The sequence below is a fragment of the Pithys albifrons genome, chromosome 3 (assembly GCF_047495875.1).
Source record: "Pithys albifrons albifrons isolate INPA30051 chromosome 3, PitAlb_v1, whole genome shotgun sequence".
Lineage (NCBI taxonomy): Eukaryota > Metazoa > Chordata > Aves > Passeriformes > Thamnophilidae > Pithys > Pithys albifrons.
In genome coordinates this window covers 63,303,921-63,316,392 of record NC_092460.1, presented here as the reverse complement: position 1 = coordinate 63,316,392, position 12,472 = coordinate 63,303,921, and the positions used below count along the sequence as shown (strand labels likewise).

Genomic DNA, 12,472 nt, shown 5'->3' with positions numbered 1-12,472 from the left:
AATTAACACACAATGTTGCCTTTGTTCTGGATGCCAAGATTCTGTAGCAAAAACCCTATCAATTTCTAGAACAATCTTTCAGTATTAGAAAAGTAACAAAAGTTTAAATTCAAATCTAGAAAAAATAAAGATTTTATTTTTTTAAATAAACCCGTCAGTATAGCTTCTTACAGGTTTTACTTTCCATCACTGATGTGAAAACAGCAGCCATTCTGAAGGACTGAAACCAAAATCTCTACACATAAGAAAATCTAAATTTCCTGAGAGTGTTTCTCCATACAGTTCATATTGGTACAAGTACTCAGTTTGTTAGAAAGTGTCAAATAAAATAATGTGTTTTAACTAAGTCCTTCATGTAGCAGGGTGCACTTGGACAGTTTAAAAGATCAACTTGTACATGCTACAACATCAAACAAAGGGAAGGAGCGCATTTGCTGGCTACCAAGATCACCACAACCAAAACACAACCATACTGGCAATTACATTGCTACCTGCAAAACACACACTGTAGCATTAAAGCTTTTACCAGTTTGACTTCAAAAACATCTAAGCATCCTTATCTGAAAAGAAAGTTTAAAAACACTGAAAAAATGTGTACAGGTTTCAAAAGCGTGTTTTTGCTAGAACATCTAATGAATGCAATATTTTAAATTCATTCACTCCCCAGGAAACCACTGAAATTCCTAAAATACATTTAGCAACTTTTTTGCTACCTTGGGTTCAGTACTTTTCCATGGAAGCCAAGTCACTACCAAACCACCAACTTTAGAACATCCAGCTTTCAATTAACAAGCGAGCATGCACTAAAAACACGAACACAACCACAACTTGACACATTTCGGAGGCTGTTACGGGTGAGATGTTACAACTGGCAATTAAGACCCAAAAAAACTACACACATATAGTTTCAGCAAGCCACTTTCAAATGAATAAAAGTGGTTTAAAAAGCAACTGTAAATATCTACTACACCTACAGAGAACTTGAACCATGGGACCAAGCATTATTTACAAAGTCCTCTTCATAACCGTTTTTTGTGAATTTCACTCAATCACACTTATCCTCCCAATGCAGAAATACAGGATATCCCTCAGGAATCACAAAAGGTCCGGGCTGACTGGATGGCTGGTGAACATTGTCCCAGTTTTCAAGAAGGGCAAGAAGAGGGTCCCAGCAAACTATAGGCCTGTCATTCTCACTTCAGTGCCTGGTAAAGTTATGGAGAAAAGATTATTCTGGGAGGTATTGAAAAACACCTGAAAGGCAACACTGTCATCAGTCACAGCCAGCACAGCTTCATGAGAGAAAAGTCCTGTTTATCAAACCTGATTTCCTTCTACAAGCTAACCCACCTAGTTGATGAAGGGAAGCCAGTTGATACCATCTTTTGGGATTTCAGTAAAGCTTTTGATACTGTCTGTCACAGGATCCTTCTGGAAAAAATGTCCAGCACAGCTGGATAAACACATCATGTGGTGGGTGAGCAATTGACTCACAGATTGAGCATGGAGGGTTATAGTGAATGGGGGGACATCAGACCTGTCGCTAGTGGGGTTCCACAGGGCTCCATCCTGAGCCCTGTGCTCTTCAACATCTTCATAAATGACTTGGACACAGGACTGGAAGAGATACTGAGCAAGTTTGCAGATGACCCAAAACTGGGAAGAGCTGTTGACTCCCTCCAAGGCAGGGAGGCCCTGCAGGAAGACCTCGACCAATCAAGAGAACTGGGCAATCACCAACCACATGGAGTTAAACAAGGAGAAGTGCTGGATTCTGCACCTGGGATGGGGCAACTCTGGGTGTACATCCAGACTGGGGAATGAGATGCTGGAAAGCAGTGCCATGGAAAGGGACCTGAGGGTCCTGGCAAGTTGAATATGAGTCAGCAGCGCCCTGGCAGCCAGAAGGGCCAACCCTGTCCTGGGGGGCATCAGACAAAGCATCACCAGCCAGTCAAGGGAGGGGATTGTCCTGCTCTGCTCTGCACTGGAGCAGCCTCACCTTGGATATCGTGAGCAGTTTTGGGCACAACAATATAAGAAAGATACTAAACTATTGGAAAGCATCCAAAAGAGGGCAACAAAGATGGTGAAGGACCTTGAGGGGAAGCCATAGGAGGAGTAACTGAGGTCACTTGGTCTGTTCAGCCTGGAGGAGACTGAGGTGAGACCTTGTGACAGTCTACAACTTCCTCATCAGGGAAAGAGGAGGGGCAGACACTGCTTTCTTCTCTGTGGTGACCAGTGACAGGACCCGAGGGAATGGCATGAAGTTGTGTCAGGGAAGGTTTAGTTTGGATATTAGAAAAAGGTTCTTCACCCAGAGGGTGGTTGGGCACTGGAACAGGCTCCCCAGGGCAGTGGTCACAGCACAAAGCCTGACAGAGTTCAAGAAGTGTTTGGATGATACTCTCAGGCACATCGTGTGACTCTTGAGAATGGTCCTGTGCAGGACTAAGGGTTGGACCCAATGATCCTTGTGGGACCCTTCCAACTCAGCATATTCTGTGATTCTGTGAAGATGCTGATAAAAGAGTCAAGAGGCTGTGTCATGAAGATCTCACCAGTTCAAATACAGCAAGCATGTTCCTGATGATGCTACTTTGCACATGCATGAAACAGCATAAAAGCACTTATTCCAGCTCATAGTTAACCATTTTAAGTCAAGGTGATTAGTTTCCAAAACTGGGATATATCAGAATTAAGAACTGCTTAAAGGGGTGGCCTAAACAAGGCAAAATAAATAGTATTAAAATCTAAAATAACATAATTCAAAAGATGTAATTCCAACTAACTTAAAATACAAAAGATCAAAAAATTGCTGTGCAAAGATACAGACTGAATTGCATGCAGCCCACTAAACACTTCTACTCAACATGCAGAAGTAGCAAGATTTGAAATGAATGTGTGGTGTCTAAAACACACAATGCAAAATATGATCATTACACAGTTCAGTAAAGTATCCTTGGTAAAAATACTGTATTCACTACTCAACACTGCAGAAGAGAGGAAACAGCTCAGTTCAGGGCCTAGCAACCTGAACAACCAAGGAACAGAAGCAATTTACATCTTACATTAATAGTATTTGAGAGGTGAACAATAAGAAGTTCAAAAAGAACCGATTCAAAATTGTTTTCCATGTAACAGTTGTTTTATTTCATGTCCCCTTCCTGTGTTCTTCAACTTGATCTTTCAATGCTAAAGTCGTATTTTTAACTAGGGCCAGAACTAAAATGAAACTTCCCCTCACGGGAAAGTCTTCGCACCAGAAATGCTAAAGAACTGCCTCTCCTTCATTTGAAGCATCATATATTAAACAATACCTAAACAAAGTAGTGGACCAAACTAATCCTAGCGCAGATGATCAAAAAAGACAACAAGCATTTATGATTCTAACCTGGATCTTAGAAATATAGAAGTTTTGCCCATTCCAGAAACCCACTTAGTCAAATCTCTTCACCAGAATTTTCAACACTTCACTAATTCTAGTATCTCTCATGTTTTAGGTGGAGAGTTCTTCATTGTTCAGATGTTACTTGGGTGGTGGTAGTGCTATTTTTAAAGAAAAAAAAGTAAAATCAGCAACAGAATGCTTCAAGGCTACAGGTACACCCAGAAACCAGAGTTTTCACATCTAAAATTTGCTTTCACCTTCTGATCATAAAAAGCCACTACGGATAAACTGCCAGTATTTTGTTCTAAAGTCCTCAAAGACCAGGTGAAACAGCTGATGTACAACTGCCTATTCATTATGGCAAGTTAAGCTTTAGACTGGGACATCACCATTATAAATCACGTCTGTGCAGATGTACATTTAAGCACATATGCAGCCCCCAAACACACCTGTATTTTCCTGTACTAAAATCAGTAAAATTTAAACAGCTTTCCATCTAGGAGAGATCTTCAGTCTAACCTGTGACAAGTAGTTAAGATGCAGAAGATACTGTCATTCAAGCAGATGATGTAAATTCATTTAAAAGATGACTCTTTAGGGAGAACATAAGTTACTTCATCTCTTAAATTATTTACAATTTTAAACTAAACATAGAGTATCAAAGGTAATTAGCAAACTGGGGGGTTTGTTTGTTTGTTTTGAGTCAACTGAAGTTTTAGTCTGCAATATGTGTAGTCTTCCTGAAAACTTAAGGTCAAAGTGATGACTATATACCACATCAGTATTCAAGATCTTTCCCTTTGCATTAACTTTGTTGAATCACAACATCACAGAATCATTTATAGTAGGAAGTCCTCACAACTCTCACACATTGCTTCTAAATAGCTTAATTTTTCAGAAGGTCATCAAATGCATCCCCAAGCAACTTCTGTGATTCCTTCCAGACATGTCTGCTTTCCTAGACAAACACGTTATGACACCAGATCACTCTCCAGATTAACAATGTTAGCTGATGAGGAAATGCATTATCCTGAGCTGGTGAGAATCAGCTACATTGAATTAGCTTTAATTATAATCACTTTTGAGCTCTAAGTAATTTACAAATGAAAACTGACCTAAGCATTAAAACTATCATCACAGCCCTTCCTCCAATTAAACATCACTTGCACTAACCATGCAGTTCCACTCTATTATTTACTACCTTCCCTAATGAGAAGTTAGATGGAATGCAGTTGCCCAGAGCAGATGCCAACTCAGAAGATTCTTCAGCTCTAGTAGAATAAAACCAGCATTAAGAAGTCTTGTTTCTGACTGCAAAGTACTGTCTTTTGCACAAGTGCTTACTAGAACCACAGAAATAACAAAGCCATATCAGTGCATGGAAAAACACAGAGCTGAAGTTCCACTGAATGTACATACCAATGCAGAAAAGCAAACAGGCATTCAAGAACACCTGCATCTCCATTTTCTGCAACTTAGTTCCTGAAGTTTCTTCAAAGAAGCAAGAATCAGATCTTTAGTTTGAGATACACCATCTGCAGCCATTACACAAGAACTTGAAGATGAACTGAGTAACAACTACATTAACAAAAAGGTGAAGATACCAAAGACATACCCATTATGTCCACTGATCTACTGAAATAAACTGGCTTACACCAAAGGACTGAACTAAAATTAGAAATAGAAGATTCTTGTTTTATTCCCTATGAGATTCTTCTCCACTGAAACTAACTTCCTCAAGCTATATTATTTCCTGAAGGAATACAATCTCTGCTACACTGGCTTGAGCTCTGTGTTACAATTGCTTCAACTTTTAGGAGATTAGTGCATAAACAATTTTTTATCAAATCTACAAGGTAAGCCAAGGTTTCCTTGAAGATCTGGAGTGACACACTGGAGAACACGGAAGACTCAGGTCTGACTTGTGAAAACAAAGCCTCGCAACATACATGCCCCCACAGTGCTTTGGTTCCGGTTTCGCTTGTGCGTGCAACTCATTGTCAATTACACAGAAGTAAAAAAAAAACTCGGACCACTCATTTCCAGGGTGTTCAGTAAACAGGTCACTGTAACTAGTCCCCCACCTGCTTCCAGGAATAGTTTATGAGTGAGGCAGGCGCTAGATGATGCACAAGGATGGCAGAAGCATTACTGTGCTGTACACAAACACAGCACTGCAGATTTGACACTTTGGCATTTCTTGCAACACACTGGGTTGGCAGCACAGATGCAGCCACGGCACCTCTGCACGCTTCCAGCAGTCCCAATACTCTCTTCCTAGTCCTGTCAGACATGGAGCTCTGAAAAACACCCATCTACCACCTGTGCATAGCACCGTCATTAAACAGTTCCCTGCCCTCAGAAACCAGGGCACATGATATGCAAGACTTGTCACAAAATACAGAAAAAGTGGAGGGTATGGAGACTATATCACTAAGAGGGCCACATGAGCTCCAGGTATCAATGGCTTACTCTAAACACTTTTATCAACGTTCCAGGTACCTGAAGCCTGAACAGCCTTAAATTTTGTCTGGTACAGAGGCATTCAAGTGCCTCAAATTTCCATGGATGCAGATTTTAAATTATATGTTCTCCTAAGGATTAACACAGTTTTTGGATTCATGAAAGACTGGAAGCCATTCAGCTTGCTTCAATCCAAGTTCAGTGCTTTTCTCATTCTTTAGAGCACCACTGTAAAACAGGCACAGCAGGAAGGCTACTAACAAGCTACTAACATTTTTTTCTCAGAAACTACCTACAGTAATTCACAAGCCTTGGGCCTCAGCTCTTCTCTCAAGGTTCATTTCATTATTGTAATTAAAATTATCAGGCTTTATCTCCTGCCTGATTAACATAACATCTACCAGCAGATGTGAAAATCCTAAGAGGGGCTGAAGCAGAGGAAAGTATTTGTCATACCTTGCACATATCGTGCCCAGTTTTCTTAACCTCCTCAGTGAGTTAGAATGTGAAATGTCTAAGTGTATCTCAACAGGGCTTTAAACACAAATGGACACGTACAAGACTAGCAGTATGCTTGGAGATGAACTCTGGAAGGTGAGGACATGCAGTAACTATACCAGTAATTATAAAAAGGTTTGTGTTTAATTCTGCAAGCAAATGAGGAAAGTTTTTAACTGGTCATTGAAAGCCTCACAAGTACTGGCAGTGTAAGTCCCTAAATATTCAATATGGAGCAGATTATGTTTTAGATGGTAAGCAGATATTTATGAATGCTGAATACAGACAATACTTCCCCTTGTTACTAAATCTTCTAGGTAGTTTCTCAGCTCTCTTTGGTGCCAGAGTCATTTTGGGAGATAGCAGCTAGCAACCACCCGGAGAAGCGACATGTTGAACTCCCGAACACCGCTCTATCCCGCGGCAGGAAGCGGGAGGTGCCCGACCTCTGGCTGAATCTCTGGGTCCCCCTGCCAGCAGCACAGCACAGCACACCCGCGCCGCGGCTCTGCACGGGAGCGGGAACAAGGCGCGGGAGGCGGCACAAGGGCCCGACACGCAGCCATCCGCCGCCTCCCCCCGCTCCGCCATGTGCGCGCACACCGCCCGGGCCCCGCCGCCGGACCGGCACCGAGCCCCTCCCGCGCCCCCACAGCGCCCGGCCGGACACGTTCACCCGCTCCCCCTCCCCGCGCCGCTTTCCGGCCCCGCCGCCCTCCCGCTCGCCGGCCGCGCCGGGCACAGCCTCGCCCGCGCCCACGTGTTGCGGGGGCCGACCCGCCTACCCCCCGGGCGGCCGAGCCGCACGCCCCGGCCTGGCCCGGGCGCTCCGCGGGGCGAGGCGGAGGGCCGCGCGGGAGGCGGCGGGCAGCGCTCCCCGCCAAGGGCCCGGGCGAGCAGCGGCACCGCCGCCCCGCGGGCCGGGCTCGGTGCGGCGCGGGCACCGCCGCTCTCCGCGCCTCCGCCAGCCGCGGGGCCCCGCTAGGCCGGGCCAGCACCCGCGGCCTCCCAGCGCGAGAGTGGGAGCCCAGCGCCCCCCGGTCGCCCCCCGTGCCCCCCGGCCCTCGCCCCGGGGCGGCGTTGCTGGCGCAGCGCGGCGGTACCTGCGGCCCGCGGGCGGTGACTCAGGAGCAGCGAGGCGGAGGCGCCGCGCGGCCGGCGGTGAAAGGACCCGCGCTCCCGCCGCTCGCGCTCATATAGAATTAACGTCACCACGTAACCCCCTCCCCCGCGCGCCCCGCGTCTCCTGGCAACGCGCGCGCGCCCTCGCGCCGCCCGCCCCGAGCACGCGCGGGCGGTTGGCCGAGGCCGGTTGGGCCCCGCGGCGGCGCGCGCGGAGCCGCCTCCGGAACGTGTGGCCGCGCACGGCCCGGCCCTGCCCAGACCGGGGAGTGTGCCCGCAGCGGGAGAACCTTCCCTGCCTGGGGAAACCTGCCCTGCCTGGAGAAACCTGCCCTGCCCGGGGAACGTGCCCGCACCGGGAATCCAGCCCAGCCCCGGGAGCTGCCGCCCCGCCGGGGACCCGCAGCGCCTCCGCGGCGAGGGCGAACCTACTTTCATGCCAGGGTGTGATGCTACCCCAACCACCTCGGCGATGCCTTAAACGCGAACTCGGGGGGTTTCTGAAGGCACCTGACCAGAAATAGAAGTTACTGGAACAGGCAGAGCCTGTTCACACAGGCTGCCATAAAACCACAGTCAGCACTAGCTCACCTTAAAAGACCAAGCTGAGCACCATAGTGGTTCAGGCCTTCATTGATCAGAGTTTCAGCCATTCCTGCCTTGGCTGGGATGGGCAGAGGCAGCAACAGCTTCAACCCTCCCATTATAACTTATTGTACTTGCTTACCGGAGACCTGTTTTCCAACAAAAGCATCTCATGCCTGACTGTGAGCTCCAAGTAAAGCCTTTCCTAAAACTAGGTCCTTTCTAGGGTTTTTCCCCCACACTCATGGTCTTGAATAATAGCACAGAACACACTTGGAGAAGATATCTGTGATCTACACTAAACTTAGGGAAATGTAGATGTCTTTGAGACTTCCAGCTTCCCTTAGCTGGAATGAACCAATGATTTAAAATATAATTAGTTGGGATGGTCAGACACATAGCATGATAGCATAAGAGCTATTTGCTGAGAATGTATTGCCAAATATTTAATGTGTATTCTTCAGAATTTACCAAATTCTTTCATCTACTTTTCTAAAGCATTCTGCAATACAAATGTAGCTACTTAAGTAACGGAAATGACAACAGAAAGCAAAAGAAGAAGTGGTGGATCTGCCCAGTATCCCCAACACAATCTATGTTAAGAACAAGCAAAACACAAAGCATCATATTCCTTACTGTCTGGTACCACACCAGTTTTGTTCCAGTGTTTGGCAGTAAAATCTCAGCCCCCAAAGGTGGATGTCTTTGTGACAAGGAATTCCATCTGCAAGACAGAAGTCTGTGGAGAGAACTTAAGGATGCCCTATTCCTCAGCACATTAAATTTTGTGAGGTGGGCTTTGTTATATCGTGCAGTTATGTATAGCTAGAAACCACAAAGGTGTAAGGAAGAAAAAGAAGGATCCAAGGAAAAAGGTTGCACCGTAGAGTCCAACTGATAAGAACTAGGGAGAAACAAGGATTGAGTTACTACAGGATCCTAAGATTAAAGTACCTGTAGCCCCCTTACAACCTTAAGATTTTAAAATTGTTCTAGATACTAATATGTTTATCTGAGGTGTTCAGTGCTTGGAAATAAGGAGAGGGCAGAGGTGTACGGAAGATATTTGGTAAAAATGAGCAGTCGATTGCTATTACTGCAACTCCAATTATATACTAATGCAGGTGTTCCCTTTATTCAATTAGCTAAAGCGGCAATTGACTGCAAACAAGTGATTCACAAGGCAGTGGCTCGCCTTGCTGGTCCTTCTGAGATCTACAACCTCGTGACATGCACAACACTGAGGTGACACTCAGTGACCCTTATGAAGGAGTCCAGAAGAAATGGGACATTTGTACAGTCATGAAAATGATATAAAGAAACTTAAGTTAGATTTGAGTTTTAATGGCCCCATATATTTTTGTTTGTTTCCTGTGTGTTTCCCATGAGCATGCTCATAACTTTTAGTTTCAATCTGTCTGGATCGTTGAAATACTACCCTGAGATTGCACAGACCATCAAACTAACACCATATTTTTAATAATGGGAATCAAGTCACCTGAGATATTGACACAGGTATATTTTCCTTATACACATATTATTTTTTAAAAATATTACCTCTTGTACCTTTTTATAAAGACTTAAAATGTGTTTGTAAGAAATATGCAGTTGTGGTCATGAAAGTACAGAGACACACTGTTTTTGTCAAGCTGGAGGAACCTTGATAAGAGACACTAGGAGAACTGCTCTATGGCATAGAAGCTGGTCTCCTAGGGACCCTGACAAATTTCTGCTCCAAACCGGTGGAAGAAGAGTTTGAACTGGGTCACTCACATGCTAATTGAGCGTCTTACTCATGGAGCTACACAACATCAAGGAATCTAACCTCCCTTGGGTGCATAGGCTTTATCAGCAAAGCTCAGTTTGGTTCCTTCCCACTGACTTACATGTTGGCTGTGGAGGGAGGCTCAGGCAGGGGCTATCTCCAGTCACAGGTCTGGAGGGCATTCAGGGACAGAGCACAGCCCTGGGTTTGTACGTGGAGGGGTCTGCAGAAGGTCAGGCTCTGATCCTGGTGCAGGAGGCTGCACCAGCACTTCTGTAACAACCTGTTGCTATGGGTGAGTTTGGCATTCAGATCCAGGCTTAGACTGGATGGTGCAGTAACCACAGTGTCGCTGAGCTGCATTCAGGCCACAGCTAAGCTAAAGCGGCAATGCCTTAGCTTAGGAAAATGTGTTGGTCATGGAGCTTGTAATGCTTACTTTGGATGAAGAACTCCATTGTGGCAGGTTATACATTGAACATTCAAGCTGCTTTCAGCCCTTTTTGTACTAATAGAGAAATGCAAAAGGTTTTTAGTATGAAGGTGCATCTGATTACCTGAACACCTAGACATGCCTTCAGACTATTAGGCCAGGCTTGGCACTTACCAAAGGCTCAGTTTTACAGGATTCACATCGTGCCCAACAATGTAAACCTGCAATATATGAAAAGCTATGACTACACATTCTTTTCTAATCATAGCTGATTTCAGATCAGCTCATCCCTCACTGTTTTCCAAAGTACCAATTGCCTAATGTTACCCTCTCCTGAAATCTGTTGGCAATGTTTCTCATGTCAGTACTGAGTTACAGCAGTGGATGATATGAGTGCTCCTTGTCTGCTTCTGTCTCTGGTAGCTGGCTGAGCTACAATCACCATGGAAGTTATCATCAGTCACTGAAAATGAGAACACTCACTGAACTATTTGCAGAGTAAAAACCCCAAGTGCCACTAAGAGATGCCTTTTCCTTGGTAGAGTTTCAAGCCCCAGTGAAATCCTGTGTGGAAGTACTAGGTTTATCAGTAGTCAATGAAAACAGAGAATCCAGAGTATTCCTTTTAAAAGACTGGATTGCTTTCTTGTGGCTAGAAGCAATTCTTTCAACTCTTACTGAATGATTATTTCAAGTTACATAACTAGACAATGAATGATACAGTGCAGAGCTGGTTTGGTTTTCCATGTATTGTTTACTTTTTGGGAAGCTACTTGTTTTATGAAGGAAAGTACATAATCCCACAAAGCAAGTCATAGTTTATAAATAGTGCCACAGGCAGCATTGAAAGTTCTGCTGAACTATCACGTGACAAATCATGCAAATCCCCCTGCAGAGCTGAGTGAACACCTCTCGCAGATTTCTGGTTTGCACTTGCCTCTGCTTTTGTGAAATGAGAGCAAATTTTCCCTCAGGGAACACATTTGCAGACAGGGGTAGCAGCAACTAAAGAAATACACTGTGTGTAACCTTTGACATACTGTAAAAGATAAAGAAAAATTACATGGTTTGTAAAAAGTGAAATGCTGAAATGAGATGATACACTTTTTGGTACAATAAAGCTTTAACATCTTTCATTTGTACCAATATTTTTAACTGTCCAGGAACTAAATCATGACGCCTCTCTTATATTAGAAGGATTGCTTATAGATACAGAAAGTATAAACTAAAAGTAACAGAATGAAAAAAACCAAAATCAAAATTGCAGACTTAGGGAAGGGATAAAGAAAATAAGGATACAGTGTGGAGTGGTAAACGGGCAAAAAAGTAAACGATTCAGGTGTTTTGAAATCAATGAAGAAATGTTCAAGTACTTCAGAGGTAGTACAGAAGTTAAAGTCTCAAGTATAGTGCACTTGATGTTCTTTAAGGTCATTGTTGGGGGCTAGAACTTACTGCAGTTTGGTTTTTTAAATATTGCACTTACTGTGAAGTAATTCTATTGGAAAGAAAAGCAACAGAGTTAAATGAAATGTCACTGTAGAATAGACTTTTGAAAGAGCTAGATGTAGAAACTGATGAATTATTAAGTCATTACATTAGAACAAATCTTTTTATAATGTATATAAATTAGTTCAGTAATAAGAAAAAGAGATATTTAGTAGGAGATGCTGTATCTCTTGTAGTGCCTGCAATTGCTTCTAATGTATCTAACTCTAACACAACAGCAAAATTATGTCCAGAGGGATTCTTGTTTCTAGTATTATTGGTTGCTTTACTTGATAAAATAAAATGCCATGAAAATTGATGGTTTTATATTTAAGGGGTTTTACTTGGTCTCATAAGGATGTAAGTAATATAGAGCCTAAAGGGTGCCCAATACCTTACACTTGAAAGGAGAAAGCTCACTCCCTTAAACTAGTCTGGTTATTTGACCTTCACAGGTTTAACGGTTTGGAGTTTGGGTTGATTTTTTTTTTCATGGTAAGAGAGTGTACTGGTTACTGCCAGAACTCTCTGTTGCTGCTAAAAGTGCCCACAGTAGGGCCCAGAGTGGGGCAGGAAATTGTTTAGAGCCATGTGAAAACACAGCATCCCAAACAGGGAGGAAAAGACAACAACCCATTCTTGTGGACTGCAATCCCTCCCTCCTTTCCTCCCACTAAAAAAAATCATAAATGGAGCAATTACAAACATTCCATTTAGATCATCC

At 43.9% G+C, this 12,472-nt stretch overlaps 1 protein-coding gene across 2 annotated transcripts in view; it reads right to left on the bottom strand.

Moving 5' to 3' along the window:
• The window catches only part of NAP1L1 (nucleosome assembly protein 1 like 1), a 31,951-nt gene extending 24,385 nt beyond the window's left edge, over positions 1-7,566 (bottom strand). For both annotated transcript variants that reach the window (XM_071552190.1, XM_071552191.1), the window contains exon 1: positions 7,459-7,566. The gene's annotated coding sequence lies outside the window, so the exon portion shown is untranslated. The remainder of the gene's footprint in view (positions 1-7,458) is intronic.
• Positions 7,567-12,472: the final 4,906 nt, after the last annotated feature.